The 19,203-nt window shown below is 39.9% G+C and overlaps 1 protein-coding gene across 2 annotated transcripts in view; it reads left to right on the top strand.

Moving 5' to 3' along the window:
- The first annotated feature begins 4,533 nt into the window (after positions 1-4,533).
- Positions 4,534-19,203, top strand: part of fbxo8 (F-box protein 8) — a 54,602-nt gene continuing 39,932 nt past the window's right edge. The window contains exon 1 of one of the 2 annotated variants that reach the window (XM_060835036.1): positions 4,534-4,870. The gene's annotated coding sequence lies outside the window, so the exon portion shown is untranslated. Of the gene's footprint in view, positions 4,871-4,970; positions 5,030-19,203 lie in introns of those variants that run through there. The other variant, XM_060835037.1, reaches the window with a different exon arrangement.

Below are 19,203 nucleotides of genomic sequence, written 5' to 3'. Positions count from 1 at the left end.
GTCTCCTTCTCCCTTTGCCGGCGGATCCAGCAGCTCGCCGTTCCGTCCCCGCACATTCGCCAGCAAAAAAACACGTCTGTCTTGCTAGTAGACACACAACCATTCTTAATCTTTTGAACACGGTTCTTCCTCCCTCTACGCAATATTTTTTTTTAAAAATCGGTCTGTAATTTTCCCCGATATTGTTAGAATGCGTTTTCTGTTTCATTGATCGAATCTGCCCCTACATCTGCAAAAACAGGGATCTCACTATGGCAACTAAATTGATTTATATTAAAAGACCAAGTTGCTGGAGAGGCTCCGTGGGTCTGGCAGTGGCTGTGACAAGCAATCAAAGTTCACATTTCGGGTCCAGTGACCCTTCCTCAGGATCCGAAACGTTACCACTCGATTTCTCTGCGCATATAGAGCCAGACCTGCTGAGCTTTTCCAGCAACTTCTGTTTTCGTTTCTGATTTACAGCAGCAGCAGTTCCTTGGGTTTTTACTTGAATTCATACTTAGGAGAATAAATATTGTCAAAAAGATCATTCTGAAGGGGATGTGGGAAACAGAAGGACCTGGCATATAAATACACAAATCATTGAAGGTGGATTGAGAAAAATGGTCAACAAAGCACAGGAGATCCTTAACCATTTACCTCACTGACCAATTTATTTGGACAGCTGCCCTGTTTAATGGGGGAAAAATAAAGCTGCAGATGCTGGAGACCAGAAACAAAAGGAAAACTTGCTGGGAAAAACTCAGCAGGTCAGACAGCATTCGTGGGAAGAAAGCACAGTAAATATTTCAGGCACAATACTTGCATTTTTATGGCACCATCCACAATTTGTCAAGATTGTTTTAAAGCCAATGAGGTTCTTTTTGGAGTGGAGTCGTGATGGCAATTTCAGGAATGTGGCAAGTAATTTGGTCACAATTGTTCTACAAATAGCAGTATAAAAATAAAGTCATAGAGCTATAAAGCATGGAAACAGACCCTTCGATCCAACTCGTCTATGCCAGCCAGATATCTTAAATTAATCTTGTCCTACTCGCCAATATTTGGCCCCTAACCTTCTAAACCCTTCCTGTTCATATGCCCATCCAGATGCCTTTCAAATGTTGCAATTATACTCGCTTCCACTATCTCCTCTGGGAGCTCATTCAATACACGCACCACTCTCTGCATGAAAACTTTGCTCCTTAGGTCTCTTTTAAACCTTTCTCCTCTCACCCTAAACCTGTGCCTTCTAGTTTTGGACTCTGCTACCCTGAGGATAAGACCTTGGCTATTCATCCTATCTAGGACCCTCATGATTTTATAAACTTCTATAAGGTCACCCCTCCGTCTCCAATGCTCAAGGGAAAATAGGCCCAACCTATTCAGCCTCACCCTCCAACCCTGGCAACATCCTTGTAAATCTTTACTGACCCCTTTCAAGTTTCACAACACCCTTCTTATGAAAGGAGACCAGAATTGAACGCAATATTCTAAAAGTGACCTAACTGATGTTCTGCACAGCCTTAACATGACCTCCCAACTCCAATACTCAATGCACTGACCAATAAAGGCAAGCATACCAAATGCTTTCTTCACTATCCTGTCTACCTATGACTCTACTTTCAAGGAACTATGAACCTGCACTCCAAGGTCTCTTTGCTCAGGAACACTCCCTAGGTCCTTACCATTAAGTATGGGAGACCTGCCCTGCTTTGCCTTTCCAAAATGCAGAACGTCACGTTTATCTATATTAAACTCTGTCTGCCACTCCTAGGTCAGATCGGTCCATCTGATCAAGGTCCCATTGTAATCTGAGGTAACCTTCTGGCCAAATAATCTTTTTGGTGATGTTTATTTTGGATTCATATGGCTGGGACACCAGGAATAGCTTCCCTGCTTCTTTTCAAAATACTGTTAATACTTTCAAAATACACAATCTTTTACATCAATCGCAAAAGAATCATACTGGACCGAAAAGATCCTTTGGCCGATCGAGTCTGCACTGACAAAGGCAATACATGAATGCAAATCTTAGATAAAAATGCAGTCCCTGATTTTTTTTTACTCAGGCTCAAATAAATCTTTAGATTTTCAATTCACATGTACAAGCTTCAAGATTATAATTCAGAACAAGATGAAGTGAGGACAGCAGGACACCACTTTATTTTATATTGAGTTCTTACCTACAGATGGTGCAGGCCTGATTTCAGTTAGGTTAATCCATTGGGGGCAAACTGAGATACTAAATTAGTCCTTAATCATCCATTGTACGCTCCTCAATTGTCAACAGTATGGACAAATACACCATGGACATTTCCACCCTGAACTTAACCCTAATGAAGGAACGTGGAGTTTGTGTAAGGCAACATACAACTGAACTAAATGGATTCCCGACCTCTAAACTCACCACTTGCGAATGACAAGATTCTATCTAATGTTTATGGTTAGTGCCTTGAAATGTTTTCACTCCACAGACATAGCTAGACTTGCTAAGTATTTCCAATATTTTTTATTTTGTGTTCTGCAGTTACAGTACCTGTTTAGAATTGGTGGTCACTTACTTTAAATTATTGCACAATTACAATATAAATGCACCCAGAGGGAGTAGGAAGTAGGCTGCATAATGAAAAAAGTACAGGAAACCATATAACCAGAAAATTATTTAAGAACAGTATGTGTGATTTGGCAAGGCCAACATTTATTGTCCGTCCCTTATTGCTCCTCAGAAGATGACGGTGATTTACCTTCTTAAATTGCTACAGTCCATGCGAGTTGCCAGGATTCTAACCCAGTGACAATAAAGTAATGGCAATATATCATTCATGAGCTTTTATGGTAATCTCAAGTTTGATCTCATGTTTGATTCAGCATTCTCCCATTGCAAATGTGTAAACTCCTGTATGATGATTAACTAATTATCACAGTGTACAAGATAAGGATCCAGCATTGCAATTGCCATGCCATGTCTTATGTACCTGTATTTTTTTCTCTCCCTCCAGGAGATTACATCTTCAAGCTAATGCTTATGATCTCGTTTCATACAAATGTATAACAACAATGAATGGGGCCAATGTGTTTGAATCTTGCAATTGTCAGAGATGCTGTGATTATGATTGTTTGTGTTATGTATGAATTGCGTGGAAATAAATAAATATATTTCTGTACCAAGCTGTGTAACCAGCCAGACACCTTGGAAATGAACCAGTTTCCATGCTGCCCTTCTCCTTCCCGGTTGTAGAGAACACAGGTTTGTGAAGTGGTCTTGAAGAAATCTTGGCAAGACCTTACTACATTATAAGCAAATTATCTTGTATTTATATGTGTACAATTCATGTTTGCACTACATATCAAAATAGTTTGAATGTTGGGTAACGTATTGATGCCCAAATTCAATAGTCAATAACATAGCATGATTAGCAATGACCAGATTTGGTTATTTATGTTACTTGAATTATACGTATTGGCCATGTCAAGAGGGAAATGTCTGCTGCTTGATTGTGAAGCAGCGGCCACAGGAGGCCCTCCACCTAAAGAGTTGGGCATGCGGAAGGAACATAATATCTTAAAGCAGAAAACACTGGGGAAACTCAACAGATATGGCATCAGCACCCTCTCCACAGATGTTACCATGACCCACTGAGATTCTCCAACACTTTGTTTTTGTTTCAAATCTCTTAAGGGACTTGGCAGGGTAAATGCTGAGCCAATGGTTTTCCATAGGACAGTTTCAGACCAGTGGGCATAATTTCAAAATAAAACGGTGCCATTTTACGACTGAGGTGAGGAGGAATTTATTCTCTGAGCGTTGGAGTCTTCAAAATGCTTTCCCAGAGAAAGCTGTGGGACCAGAATCTTTATGCATATTTGAGGCTGAGATAAATAGATTCTTGATCAATAGGGCAATCAAGGATTACAGTGAAAACAAGTGGACGTGAGAAATATTGAATCAGCCATGATCCTATTAAGTGGTGGAGCAGGCTCAAGGGGCTGAACGGCCTACTCGTCTTCCTCTTTCTGACGGTGTTATCTCCAGCAGTTGCATTGTTGTGTTATTTAATATCTAGAAGCAGTGGTACATAGCACCTCTTTAAGTAGTCATGATTTGGAGGTGCCAGTGTTCAGATGGGGTGGATAAAGTTAAAAATCACACAACGTCAGATTATAGTCCTATATGTTTATTTGGAAGCAATAGCTGTCAGAGCACTGCTCCTTCATCAGATAGTTAGTGGGGCACTCTGAAAGCTAGTGCTTCCAAGTAAACCTGGTTGGGCTATAACCTGCTGTTATGTGATTTTTAACCTAAGATGCTGAACTGACGGTGAATACAACCAAGGAGGACCTGATGTGGACTGGGGTGGATGAATTCAGAAGTCACAAGACACCAAGTTATATTTCAACAGGTTTATTTGAAATCACAAGGACCTGAAGTTCAGGTTACTTCCCAGAGACCCTCCAGAGGGAGAACCACGCCGCCACCAGAACCACGTGACACTCCGCGGCCCCGCCCCAATAGCTGGCGAGTTATTACGTCACTTCCACCAGCAACAAACATCCGGCGTCATTGCGTCACTGGATCATGTCCACTCATGCAAGTGGCTTACGAGAGAGGGAAAACAAAGTTAATTAGACGGAGGAGGGGTTCAAAGTAGAAGCGTCGTGGCGCGTTTATTTTTTTCAAGTGATTTATTATGTTCCTTCCATCTCAATGCACCGCTCGAGGAAAACTCTGAGCGCAGACCTTCGTGAGCCGAATTAATTTTTGGTTGAACCAGTGCAAGCATCATCTGTTCGTTGCCTCCTCTCTCTCTCTCTCTCGATTTTTTTTCGCGTGAGGAGGACTGGGGCGCCTGCCGTGGACATTGGTTGGACCAAGTGTGGGCTCCGACAGGTAGGTGTGATGGGGCTCCCCCAAGCGGCACCGGCTGTGAGGCTCAACCAAAGCTGTGACTGCTGCCTGGACCCGCTGCTTTAGGGCCGATTGACAGCACACCTCAGCCAATCATCGTCCACGCCCAGTCAATGGGCGACCAATGGCCGACGCCAAAAGGTGGGGCATTGTTTCTGACCAATAGGTTTGCTTGCAGCGGGTGGCCTGTTGGGGAGAGGGTCTGTTTGGGTGAATGGGAGAAAGTGTTCAGTGAGGAGCAGTGCAGGGTACCCTTCCAAACTTCTTTCAAGGAGAATGCTGCTTGACATCAGCCCAGAATCACATTTGTGTGTGCATTTCTTTCTTAAAAACTCACAAAATGCACCCTTCTCTGCAACTATTCAGTTACAAGCTATGTTTGAAGTATTAGGAATCTGGAGGCTGCTTAACCAGTTTCTGCCCTGGGGCAATTCACCTGTAGGAGCAAAGGGTATATGTCCAGTGTATGAGGTAAAAACAATGACTGCAGATGCTGGAAACCAGATTCTGGATCATTGGTGCTGGAAGAGCACAGCAGTTCAGGCAGCATCCAATGAGCAGCGAAATCGACGTTTCGGGCAAAAGCCCTTCATCAGGAATAAATGGTACGCCACAGTGATGGGCAAATGTACATTGCTAGCATGGATTACTTTTTCTCCACCCCCTCCCTCCCATAATACTTTTCTAATACTTTTAGTAATTTAGTTTTTTTTCAGTTTAGATGCAGGTAAAATTCAAAAATGTAAATTCTTCTCTTTTTACACAGTTGATGGTATGAATTGTATTCATGATCCAAAATGGCATCCAATACACGTACATTGCTGTGAATTGCCATCTTAGTGAGGGTTTTGGAGCACATGAACAGTGTGGAAAGCAGCATGCTCAAGATATTGATCAATGTGCAATATCATTTTGAAGCCAGCAATAGCATTTTTGGAGCTCAAAGCTAGAATGAATTAATCAGTGAGGCATACCCTAGTGGTGCTATTTAAATTATTATCACTGATTTGTTGGGGCTGGTTGATTTATTTTGGATATTGGAATATATGTGCAAGTTTTTGGTTGTTTCTCTCCAGTTGTAAAGGTCTAGAGGGATTGAGTAAGGTGGTACTTTTTTGTGTTGAGACCTTTTCTGCACAAATTTCATGCTCTCAAAACGATTGCAATATTTGATCTTTCTCTTGGAATACAGCATGAATAAGTGTGCTTTGCAATTCAATGAAATGTTGAGATCGAATATGTACGTATAAGAAAGGCCAAATCGTTCGATGTCGTTCAGGAAATGATAAGTCCCTGTTTAAGGATGGTCTTGCTGCATGTACAAAACAGGGCAAGGACATTCTTTGGATGTGAAGTTGACCATGGGGATGTTTTTGTATGGATCCTTCATTAAACTAAAATTATGCTATGGAGGTGCCGATGTTGGACTGGGTTGGACAAAGTTACAAGTCACACAACGCTAGGTTATTGTCCAGCAAGTTTATTTTAAAGTACAAGCTTTCAGAGCGTGATTCCTTTGTCAGGTAGCTAGTTGGGCAGGATCATCGGACTCAGAATTTATAGTAAAAGATCAAAGTGCCATACAACTGATGTGATGTATTGAACAAACCTGGATTTTAATCTTTAATCACGTAGAATGAGGATGCAAGTTTTGATTGATTTTAATGTGTAAATCCCAGAACTTCTCTCAAGTCACAGCACCGAGATAACTTAATGTTTTATCAGTTTTTTTAAAAAAAGGACCACTCAGCTCAGACAATGCATTCAAGGTGTGAGATTAGAGTCTGTCTGTATCTCAACCTTGAGTCAGACTATTTCTATTACCAAAGTAAGAATTTATAAAATGTCAAATGGACTGACTGCTACAGATTGCAGATACATTTCACTTTGTTCAAAAATACACAAATAAAAATGTGCAAATGCAAATTCACCCATAGACTTGTGTATGCATGTGTGTGAGTGTGTATGTGAGAGAGACAGAGAGAGAGAGAGAGAGAGAGAAAAAAACCATGCAACAATTGCCAGACAGGGATGTTCCTTTCCAGCAGGGGAGCACTTATCTTCTGGATGACTGTCTTCCAAGGTGGACTTCAGGATATGCAACAATGCAGATTTGCTGAGCAGAGGCTGATAGTCAAATTAGGTACCCATGAGGACAGTCTCAACCGAGATCTTGGTGACTACAAATAACTCCACCACACTATGCACTCTCTTGCATACATACATGGTATCTAATGCAAAGTGGCACGTTGGATCCACAATTGGCTGTGGTCCAGGAAGCAGACTATGATGGTAGAGGGATATTTCTGTGTCTGAAAGTCTGTTTCCAGTGGGTTCCATAGCTTCACCATTAAGAACCTTGCTGTTTTGTGCTGTACGTGAATGATTTGGACTTAAGTGTTGGGGTATCATGAATGACCTGAAAATTGATAGCTTCCTCACTAATTTACCACACTATCTGGAAACTGCAGGAGGATATCATTGGTTTGATCAGGTGGTAGAGCAGTGGAAGATTACATTCAACACAGAAAAGTTTGAGATAAATGCATTTTCTCAGTGCTAACAAAGCAAGGGAACATGCTGTGAATGGTAGGACCCAGGAACGATTGATAGTCAAAGGGACTTTAGTCTGTAAATGCCCAGATCCCTGAAGGTAGCAGGGCAGGTTGATAAACAAGTTAAGGCAAATGAGATGCTTGCCTTCATGAGCCATGATGTTGAATACAAGAGCCTGGAAATTATGCTGGAACTGTAGATAATGCTCATTTGGAAACAACCATAGTATATGGCAATTCTGTTTACCACATCATAAGAAGGATGTGAATGCAATATAAATCTCCCCTGGACTGTATATCAAGATGCTGATTGGAGGGCCTAACTTAGGAGGAAGGATTTGGATAAGCTTTTCATGGAGCATCAAAGATTGAGAGTGAACCTGATAGAAATCTATACGTTAGGGGATAGATAAGGTGAATAAGAAAGCACTTTTTTCATTAGTAGAGCAGTCAGTAACCATGGGCATAGTTTTAAGATTGGAGATAGAAGGCTAAGAAGCAAGTTAAGCGGTTTTCACTCAGATGGGAGTCTGAAATTCCCTGCCTGAAAGAGTGCTTGAGTCAGAAAGTCTCATAACATTGAGCAGTATTTAGATATTCACTTGTGTCACTGTGGCTACCACGGCCTATGGGCAAAAAACTGAAAAATGGGATTAGTATAGTCTGATGTTTTGGGCCAGTGTGATTACAATGGTTTGAATTTACTCCTTCTGTCCTGTAAATGTCTGTGAGCCGATGAGATTGAGTCCCTACTTAGTCAAGAATCTAAGATTATCAGGGTACTCAGATGTGGGTTTGTTTTCACCATCAGATCAACAATGACCTTATTAAATTGCAAAGCAGAATAGAAGGTACTAAATGATTCTTCATATAGTTATATGCTATTGCCAGTGTCATTTTCAATGAATACAGTGATCAATGTGTTGTACCAGAGTGTAAAGACAGTAAATTTGATTGGTTGTAAGATGCATTCATTGTGGTTAAAAGTATCTTTGTATAATTAATTATTCACTAATCCTTGCCACGTAAATTTCATATAGATTGCTGATGTTACATTTTCATTTACGTTTCAAAATCATGGCCACCCATACCAATGCTTCACATTTTACATTTCACAAATAAGTCCACCCTCTTTGGAGGGCTCAATAGTTGACTTATCTACCACTATATGCTGTACTTTGTGCATTACCTCCTGGGCTAATCAAATATGTGGTTGTGACTGTTTCAGTTACAGAATCTCCTTTCCATAATCACTCGCTCCCATCAGCATTACTTCTTCTGTCTCAATTTACAGTAAATTTGGATTGAATCATTGATAGCAACCTGCTCTGGGATGACAGTGATTCCTTAGTTTATAGTTTTCACACCCCTTTTGCTCCCACTTTGGCAAATCCCTTCTGGTGCTATAACATAAAAAATCTTCACTTTGAAACATAAGCTAACACCTGTCTTATGTAATAATATGGTGGTTATGTGTTTCGCCACTCAATAAAATGTTAATAAAGACAATTAGCAAAAAAAAATTGAGGACTTTTATTTGTAAAGTGCATTGCCCTGATCTTTAATGCACAGTATGAAAGAGTGGGGAATTTTAATTCAATAGATGTTTTCAATGCAGAGGCAAATAAATGTGCTTGAAATCAAAAATGAAAATTCAGGGCATTTGGGGGCGGACAGGGGAATTGACTGCAAAATGAAATTGCTGACAGATACAATGGACTAACTGGAATACTGTGCCAGTTTTTTCCTTTTATATGTGACAGCTCCTTGGAAAATAATTTGCTAAAATGCTTCTCCTAACTCACATTTCTGCTGCCTTAGTAGCATGTTTGATGTGTATGCCTTGTAGGCTGAGGCAAGACTGGAATTTTGCTCCTGCAAGTTTTGTAATTCACTTGTACTTTTTGTGTCTCTGTCTCCTGTGAAGAACTCTGACAGATGTAATGCGTTTGCTGTACTAGAAAGTTGAAAATCGCACAACACCAGGTTATAGTCCAACAGGTTTAATTGGAAGCACTAGCTTTCAGAGCAACGCTCCTTCTTTAGGTGGTTGTGGAGGATACAATTGTAAGGCACAGAATTTATAGCAAACATTTACTGTGTGATGCAGCTGAAATTATATATTGGAAAATACCTTGATTGTCTGTCAAGTCTTTCATCTGTTCAAATACCATGATAGTTTCACTTCTTTCATGTGTAAATGACAAAACCTTTTTTAAAAGTTGCATTCTCAGGTTAACTGTAACAATTGGTGTTAGCGAGACAATATGTTGAATGTGTTAGCCCCCTGTGTTCTCTGTCTGTGCCATGATGTTTAGATTGTTATCTCACTTTTTAGATTAGAATCATAGTTTTACATGAATTCATAGTTTTTGAGCAAAGTACAATATATATGTATATGTGTGCATGTGGATCTGTGTGTCTGTCTGTCTGTCTGGTTTGGGGGATTGTGAGTATCAGAGTGTAGAACGTCTTAAGTCTGTGAGGGTGTCTATCTCTCTGTGTCTCTATTTCTATTTCTTTCTCTCTCTTTTTTTTCTCTCTCTGTCTCTCTCTCTCTCACTGTGTGAGAGAGAGTGTAAATGTATATGTGAGTGTAGAGTGGTCTAAGTCTCTGACAGCAATTTCCATAAAGTGCTGTGTTGTGAAACAGGAATAGATTCAGTGTTTGAATTGCCCTCAAAATTGTACCTCACCTTTAGGACAGAGGCTTGAATTCATTACTGATAGATAGGATTAAAGTTTTTGTTGCTGGCTGTAGTGATCTGCAGTGACTAGAACTCAGGCAGTATCAAGCCACTTCGTGGTAAAACTGGATTTGATTTGAGATAGATTGCTATTCACTGTGAATGACCACATGGTATTTGGTACACTAAGTAGAAGGTGCCACTCTGGCACATTAGGAATTATCCATCTGCAATCAGATCAGAATAAGTGAAGTTCCAATGTTCAATTGGACTTGACTTTGGTCATGTATTGTCAAAATAAAACAATTGTGTTTCATTTTTAGTTCCCCAACACATAAAGATAAGGAATGTTGAATTGAAGGGAATTGTTGTCTCATGGAGTTAACTTGGAAAGGCCACTTTAATTATTGACTGTTTTAAGTCCTCAGTAAGGTAGTGGCATTTTCCAAACTGTCAGTACAAAGAGGAAAACCAGCAATTTTATTTTTGCACAAATGTGCACAGAGTAAATTAGCCATCGGGGATTTGGAGGTTGGATAAGCAAAGCTGGTAGGTTAGATGAAAGTTGAATGTTGTAGTTTAGGTAGTGAATACATAAGGTGAACAACAGATGGAGAGGATTACAGAGCTTTAATCTGATTAAGGTGTTCAAATAATATTCCAAGATACAACACATTCTTTGCTTTGAGATTTGAATTACTGTACTGTTTACTATTTCTACCGATTTTAATATTTTTATAATTTGATTTTGTTAAAGCAATTCATAGTAATGAATGGATTTATACAGCACCTTGTATAAAAGCAGGAAAATATCTCTGTGCTCCTTTGAAGCACAATCAGAGAAAATCTGACATCAAGCCACTTAAGGAAATATTGCGGCAAGTGACCTAAGGCTTGGTCAAAGAGGTGAGTTTCAGGGTTACCTGAAAGGGGTGAAGGATGGAAAGCACAACGAGGTTTACAGAAAGAAATTCAGCTGAGAATCCACAGATAAAGCATGACTGCAAATGATATTGTGAAAAAATTGGAAATCTGTAAGAGACCATAGTTGGATGAATTAGGGAGTTTTGGAGAGTTGTGTGGATTGAGGTCTTTCAGAACTGGGGATGGGTTTGAAAATAAAAATTAGAATTTTAAAGTAGAAACATTGTCAGATGAAAGTTAATGTCATTTAGCAAGCACAATGGTGAAGGAGAGTGGATGTCATTGGGATAAGGTCAGCAGACATGCTGAAACATGCACAGGTTGCAAGGTGGGAGGTTAGTTCAAATTGTGTTAAAACAGTTGAGTCTAGAGGTAACAGATATGTGGATTAGGGTCTTTTTGATACAATGGGGATAAGTATTTCCTATCAACATCTCAATTTCTCTACTGTACCTTGCAATATATTTACAGAATGCCAAAATGCAAACAAAGGTTAACTTGGCAATATCAGAACATTTCATCGCTACTTAGACTGTGACTGTCAAAGAAGATTTGTTTTTCTTATTAGTTCAGGCTTGATTGTTTACCTTAGTGAAACTATGCACAGAAAAATGCAGATGTTTAATTGTACCACCAGAGAATTTATTTAATGAAGTAACTGAAATTAATGCGTGTAAGTTGAAAAAAAACTGAATTACTATCTTATAATAAATTGTAGATTATCACCTGTTAAACTTGCATTGATCATGTCACAATTTTTTGTAACTGAATAAACATTATCTCTTTTGAATTGTATTAAGGTCACTGATGATTTGAAGTGTAAGTTTATGATCGAATCTCACTGATCATCCTTATGGTCCTGCTGTATCACTGTGGTTGTTCTATTCAGATCTCAAATGACATCTTGCTTAACTACATCCATGATGCATTGCTCCTCTTTATTGTTCTAAATGTTTGACATCATCCTTTACCTCTATTCTCCATTGAAATGTGACTACTTTGCAATAGCACCCCTTTTGGCTATCCATTTGTAACCAGAGAATCTCGTTTGGCTTTTCTTCCAGCTCTTGTGCTGTTCCCTTCAGAAACCCCACCAAGATTGATCCTTGCCCTCTTCCTGTTTCTCGTTTACATGTTTCCTCTCAGTGACATTATCCAAAAACATGAGACTGAATCGTAATTCCCAAAAAATAAACAAAGAGAACTGGGTTCAGTCGAAATATATTTTTCAAACAAAACGTACCCCCCAGCTGCTGGCTTCTGGATTTTTCAGAGATGGATCAAGAAAGGTCACCCACACTCACCCAGGAGATAGCTTGCTCAGATCAATATTCTTGCAAGGCTGGTAGCCCTGATTTTCATTCACTGTCTGGGTCTAAATGACTGGTCAGGTTTCACAGACCTCGAGTGGTTAGCAAGTGTGGGAAGTCCAGATGAGCTTAGTATCAGATTTACGGTAAGCAGTCTCCCTCTCATCTCTTCATCCATCTACATCAACTGCAGTCTGTGGACCCCTCAATCCCTGAAATGCTCCACCCACCTTCTCAGGCTCTCCCAAGTGACAGCAAGCATCTTGCTCGACTGAATGTGGGGTGTTTGGTGTTTTTTGGATAGAAATGCCAACACGCCCCCAACCCCACACCCTTCAAAGGAATTGGGACTCAGTTGTGTCTTCAAGGGTGGTTCGCCATTAGCTTCTTGAGGGCAAAATGTGCTAGTTTTGCCAGCACTGCCAAAAGCCCATAAATGAATCAGAAGAAAGCCATTTCTCTGACATTCCACTGTCAAGCCACTGTTTTCTAAACTTGCAGTCCCCATTCTTCCACCAGTACCAAATCCAACCCCACCTGGCCACTATCTCACACTGAGATTGTGATTTGTGCTTTTCAATGTCCTATTTGATCCTGACCTGAGCTTCTGACCCCATGTTCTCTTAATCACAAAAAATGTTTAATTCCACTTCCAAAGTATCACTTGTCTCTACCTCAGCCCATTTGCTATTGAAACTCCCATCATGTTTTGGTCCTTTCGGATTTGACTACTCCTGGTGGCCTTCCATCTCCCATCCTCGTTTAAATATGAACTTAATTAAAATTCAGTTACTTAGATTAATTAGTGCAGGTTAGCATATATCACACCTTTTCTCACTGAGTTATCTTGGCTACCTGTCTATCAAAATTCTGATTTTAAAATCCTTATTCTCACAGCCTGGTCCCATCTACCTTTTAACCACCTATTGCCCTAATTCCTGTTTATACAGCCCATTTAATGTAATTAACTGTCCCAAAGTAATTCATAAGAGCATCATAACGCCAAGTCTGACACTAAGACTTTAGGTCATTGAAATTTTGTTAAATTCTAAATTTTCACGGGATCCAGGTGTTACTGGAAATGTCAATATTTATCGCCCATTCCGAATTACCCTTGAAGTTTGCAACAAATCATGTTTTTGAATGACCACAGATCTTTAAGGGTGTGTGAACTATCTATTGTGGATTTTGACCCAACGACAGTGAAGGAATGATCAGATAATTCCAAGTCAGGGTGGTGTATAGCTTGGAGCGGAACTTGCAGTATTTGAGGAGCAGGAGAATCGACGTTTTTAGCATAAGCTCTTCATCAGGAATGAGGCTGTATTTAACACTACAACTTGCATTTTACAACATTTTCCATAACAACAACACAAAGCCTCACTGTTGATGAAGGGCTTATGCTCGAAACACCGATTTTCCTGCTTCTCGGATGCTGCCTGACTGGCTGTGCTTTTCCAGCACCATACTCTTTGACTCTGATCTCCAACATCTGCCGTCATCAGTTTCACCTTGGAGCGGAACTTGTAGCTGATAATAATCCCGTGCATCTGTGACTTTAGTCCTTTTTAGGTGTAATCGTTATGGGTTTGGAAGATGCTGTCTAATGAGCCTTTAAGTTGTTGTAGTGCATCTTGTAGATGGTACAAACTGGGGTCACTATATATAAACGATGGCATTAATGTTTAGGTGGTTGAAGGGATGCTAGATAAGTGGTCTTTTTTTCTTCTGGTGGTATTGAGCTACTTGAATGTTCAAGCTGCAGTCAACCAGGCAGATGGAAAGCATTCCAACACACTCCTGACTTAAGCATTATAGGTGAGGGACAAGGCTTGCTCAAAGGAAGGTTTTAAAGGAAGACTGTGAGATAAAGATATGTAAAGAAGGAATGCCAAAGTTTGGGACGAGGTGACTTCAATCCATCGATAAGTCAGCCAGGAGGTGATGCTAACCACTTCTGTACGGAGCATCCAAGTCATGTTAAGATAATGCATGTTTGTACCTTTGTGAATGTTAGCACGCCCTCCCTGAGTTCATCATTAGACTCTTAGTGCCAGATTTTTTTTTTTGTTTATTAAATTCAAATTTCATGGTGGCATTTGAACCCAGGTCCCCAGAATATTAACAAAAACAGAAATCACTGGAAAATCTCAGCAGGTTTGACGACATCTGTGGAGAGAAATCAGAGATAGCTTTCCAGGTTCAGTGACCTTTCTTCAGAAACTCTAAAATGTTTCCTGGGTCTCTGGATTGATAGGTAAATTGGATGTGGATTCTGGAATGTAGAATGTCGACAAAGGACCATCTTGTGAATTGATTAAATGAATTATGTGCTCATCTTACTTAGTTTGTACGAAGTGGAATCTAAATTTTGATTCAGCTTTTATTTGCCTCTGTAAACAGCAGGAAGAACGTAAGATTGAGCTGCTTTTGGTGCTTTGTCGTTGCAAATTTTCAAAAGTGCTTCCTTGTACAGATGAACTTGTTCTGTCTGCATCCCATGATGTGACTTGTCACAGTATATCTTATTCACTTGACGATTTTTTAAAAAAAGAGCCACTTTTATTTTCTGAAATAATTTTGCATACCAGCATACTGATGAACTAACCTTAAAATAAAAAGCTAACGCATGTTGGAAGAAGACACGCAGATTATTATCCATAGTTTACGTTCTCCTTTGCTGCTGTACTGTTCCTTTCTATACTCGGGTTAGATGCGATCAAAACGTACAACCAGGTAGGTTGACTTGTAATGGTTCTGTACACACCTTCCAATGTGACAATGTAATGTAAACTCAGAGCTGCTGAGGTCTGGATATTGCCATCTGCATTCTATTAACACCAGATTCTTGCTCCGTTTCAGTACAATAAATCATACTGAGGGTCAGAAAATAACACCGCAGTAGAAGAAGGCCAAGTTTGATCTCCTAAAGCTGTAGTTTATTTTGTTCAATATTACCTGTGCAGAGTTCACCTCTTCCTACCCGCACCCCCCTCCTCAAAAAATACAATGAGAAGCATTTTGTCATGAAAACAATATTTTGCTATCTAAAATGCATTGGTCACTTCTGCCAGATTGAGCATTATTTGACTGTGTAAACCCATATTTTCCCATGCCTGTTAGGTGCAAAGTACTTGTTTCAACAGTAATTAAGAACAGCAAAAAGGAATGTGGTCTTTGTGTTGCTGTTATGAAAAATGTTGTAAAATGCAAGTTGTAGTGTTAAATACCACTAAACATGAAATCACTTTATGATATTGTGGACTTCTACATCAGTTTCTTAGGCATCCCAATTTTTATGAACTTTGATAGAAAGGTAATAAGTCTAGATAATTAAGTGCTAAATACTGCTATTCTTTTATTACTAGCATGTCCCATAATAATTGTTATAAGAAATCAATTTTTTAGGCTTTGACAATTACTGACACCCCAATGTTAACACTAAAGCAGTAGATGCGAGACCAGCTGGTGGGCAGTTTAGGCACTGCTTTAGATTTGCACTTGATATAGTGTGACTTCAGCCCTGAAGCAAAGGCAAATTGTAAAAAAGCAGTTCTCAAAGCATTACTTATTTTTCAGTTGTTTTAATGTTGGTACAGATTGAACAGTGCCACCCACACTGTCCTAATTTTAAACTTCACTGTCCTGATAGGAGAAGTAGGACATGCAAATGTAGGACACAGTTATTAAATAGTTTCCTGCCTAATTGGAAAGTGACATTGACATTGTCGTCTGCAAGGTGTTAGAAAGGATTCTGAGGGATAGGATTTATGACCATCTGGAAGAGCATGGCTTGATTAAATGCAGTCAGCATGGCTTTGTGAGGGTCAGGTCATGCCTCGAGTTCTTTGAGGATGTGACTAGAAAAGTTGATGAGGGTCGAGCTGTGGATGTGGTGTATGTGGACATCAGCAAGGCATTTGATAAGGTTCCCCATGGTAGGCTCATTCAGAAGGTCAGGAGGAATGGGATTCAGGGGAACATAGCTGTCTGGATACAGAATTGGCTGGCCAACAGAAGACAGCGAGTGGGAGTAGAAGGAAAATATTCTGCCTGGAAGTCTGTGGTGAGTGGTGTTCCACAGGGCTCTGTCCTTGGGCCTCTATTGTTTGTAATTTTTATTAATGACTTGGATGAGGGGATTGAAGGATGGGTCGGCAAGTTTGCAGATGACACAAAGGTTGGAAGTGTTGCTGACAGTACAGAGGGCTGTTGTAGGCTGCAGCGGGACATTGACAGAATGCAGAGATGGGCTGAGAGCTGGCAGATGGGGTTCAACCTGGATAAATGCGAGGTGATGCATTTTGGAAGGTCGAATTTGAAAGCTGAGTACAGGATTAAAGATAGGATTCTTGGCAGTGTGGAGAAACAGAGGGATCTTGGTGTGCAGGTACATAGATCCCTTAAAATGGCCACCCAAGTGGACAGTGTTGTTAAGAAAGCATATGGTGTTTTGGCTTTCATTAACAGGGGGGTTGGGTTTAAGAGTCGTGAGATCTTGTTGCAGCTCTATAAAACTTTGGTTAGACCGCACTTGGAATACAGCGTCCAGTTCTGGTCGCCCTATTATAAGAAAGATGTGGTTGCTTTGGAGAGGGTTCAGAGGAGGTTTACCAGGATGCTGCCTGGACTAGAGGGCTTATCTTATGAGGAGAGGTTGACTGAGCTAGCACTTTTTTCATAGGAGAAGAGGGGACCTAATTGAGGTGTACAAGATAATGAGAGGCATAGATAGAGTCGATAGCCAGAGACTATTTCCCAGGGCAGAAATGACCAACACGAGGGGTCATAGTTTTAAGCTGATTGGAGGAAAGTATAGAGGGGATATCAGAGGCGGGTTCTTTATGTAGAGAGTTGAGAGCATGGAATGCGTTGCCAGCAGCAGTTGTGGAGGCAGGGTCATTGGGAACATTTGGGAGACTCCTGGACATGCATATGGTCACAGAAATTTAAGGGTGCATACATGAGGATCAGTGGTCGGCACAACATCTTGGGCTGAAGGGCCTGTTCTGTGCTGTACTGTTCTATGTTCTACGTTCTATGTTCTACAATCTGCTGTACTGCTTTAGTGTGAATACAGCCTAACCTGATATTACAGGACGATGAGCATGCATGCACTGAATCCATTTAAATCTTGTCTTTCATTTTTGGTTTTATTTCATTCTTTCAAAATATGTATGTAAAGGTCCCTTTTAACCTATTCCAACTTATTTATCCAGTTTCCCCACACACCATTATATCATCCAAAAATTAAATGATTCAGTAATTTGATCCAGCTAGTATATTCATTATTTCATTTCAGTTGTGAAACATTCTTTGTGTGATAAGTAGAGTTCTGGCTTTGGTCTTGATTTTATTTAATCCTTATAATTTTCTTCATAAATTGAGGTAATGTAGGTTGGGAGGAGTTTTGTGTAGAGATTAAACACTGGTGTGGACCAGTGTTGCCAAATAGCCTTTCTCTGTTTTTTAAATTCTATGTAATTCAAAAATCTACACCTGCTGAATATAACTAGACCTATGTGTGTTTTTACATTTGCACAGAATTATCTTAATCTGGTAAAGTGATGGAAGGGAAATCAAATTCCCAGGACCATACAGCAGTTACACAACATTTACATTCATATTTGAACCAAAATAAACTGTTTGTCAGAATTCTTCTAGCCTTTTGAGTGCCTAGTATTTATCTTGTTTGTTCTTTTCACGCAAACATAGAGCATGTTGGAGAAATTCAGCAGGTCTGGCAGTACCTATGGAAAGAGGAGCAGTTAACATGTTGAGTCTGGTATGCCTGTTCGTCAGAACATAAAAGTTCTGAATCAAACAGGTACCATACATCATCATAGAGGATACAAGTTACAATCCAGAAATAACTATAGATTAGAGGATGGAATGGAGAAACTTAGCAATGCAATCACCACAGAGGCGTGGCACTAAGCAAATTGTTGAAGCTGTGGGCTGGCAAGTTGCAGGGTTCTGATGAACCTCACCCTGGTATCATAAAAGAAATGGCTCATTGTAACAGATGCATTGGTTTTAATTTTTGAAAACGCCCTACGTTTTGGGAAAGCTTTTTTATTAGTTTGAAGAATAGTAATTGCAAGTCCTTTATTCAAAAGAAACACGTCTGAAAGCAGGAAACTACATGCCAGTTTGCTTAACATCATCTAAGGAAGATATTAAAACCTGTTATAGCTGGGTACTTAGAAAAATTCATTGTAATCAAACAGCATTCCCATGGTTTTATTAAAGGGAAACCATTTAACCAATTTATTGGAGTTCTTTGGGAAAGTAAGCTGTGGATAAAGGCAAACCTATGGACCAACTGTACATGGATTTCCAGAAAGATTTGGTAAGATGCCATCTTGAAGATTATGCAGAAAATAAAATCTCAAGATAAAGGGTAGCATATTGTATGGAGGGAAGATTGGCTGGCTGACAAGAAACAGACTGGGCATCTATGGGTTGTTTTCTGATTGCCAATATACATGACAAGTAGTCTGCCACCGGGATCAGTGCTGGGGCCTCAACTTCTTACAATTCATGTAAGTAGGATGGATGAAAGCACTGCAGATACTGTTGCTAACTTTGATGACACAAAGCTAAGTAGGAAAGTAAGTTGTAAAGAGATTACACAGCCAATGAGATTGATAAATTTACAGTTAAATGAGTGGGTAAAGATCTGGCCACATCTGGAAAATGTAATATGGTCTATTGAGCAGGAAGATTTAAAAAAAAACATTATCGCAAGTGGAGTGTGAGATTGTAAAACTGAATCTCCTAGTGCATGAATCATCGTGTTGTTTGGCAGGTGCAACATGTAATTAGGAAAGCTAATA

The sequence above is a fragment of the Hemiscyllium ocellatum genome, chromosome 2 (assembly GCF_020745735.1).
Source record: "Hemiscyllium ocellatum isolate sHemOce1 chromosome 2, sHemOce1.pat.X.cur, whole genome shotgun sequence".
NCBI classification, from domain to species: domain Eukaryota; kingdom Metazoa; phylum Chordata; class Chondrichthyes; order Orectolobiformes; family Hemiscylliidae; genus Hemiscyllium; species Hemiscyllium ocellatum.
Note: the sequence above shows the minus strand (reverse complement) of the source record. Positions and strands in the feature narration are given on the sequence as shown.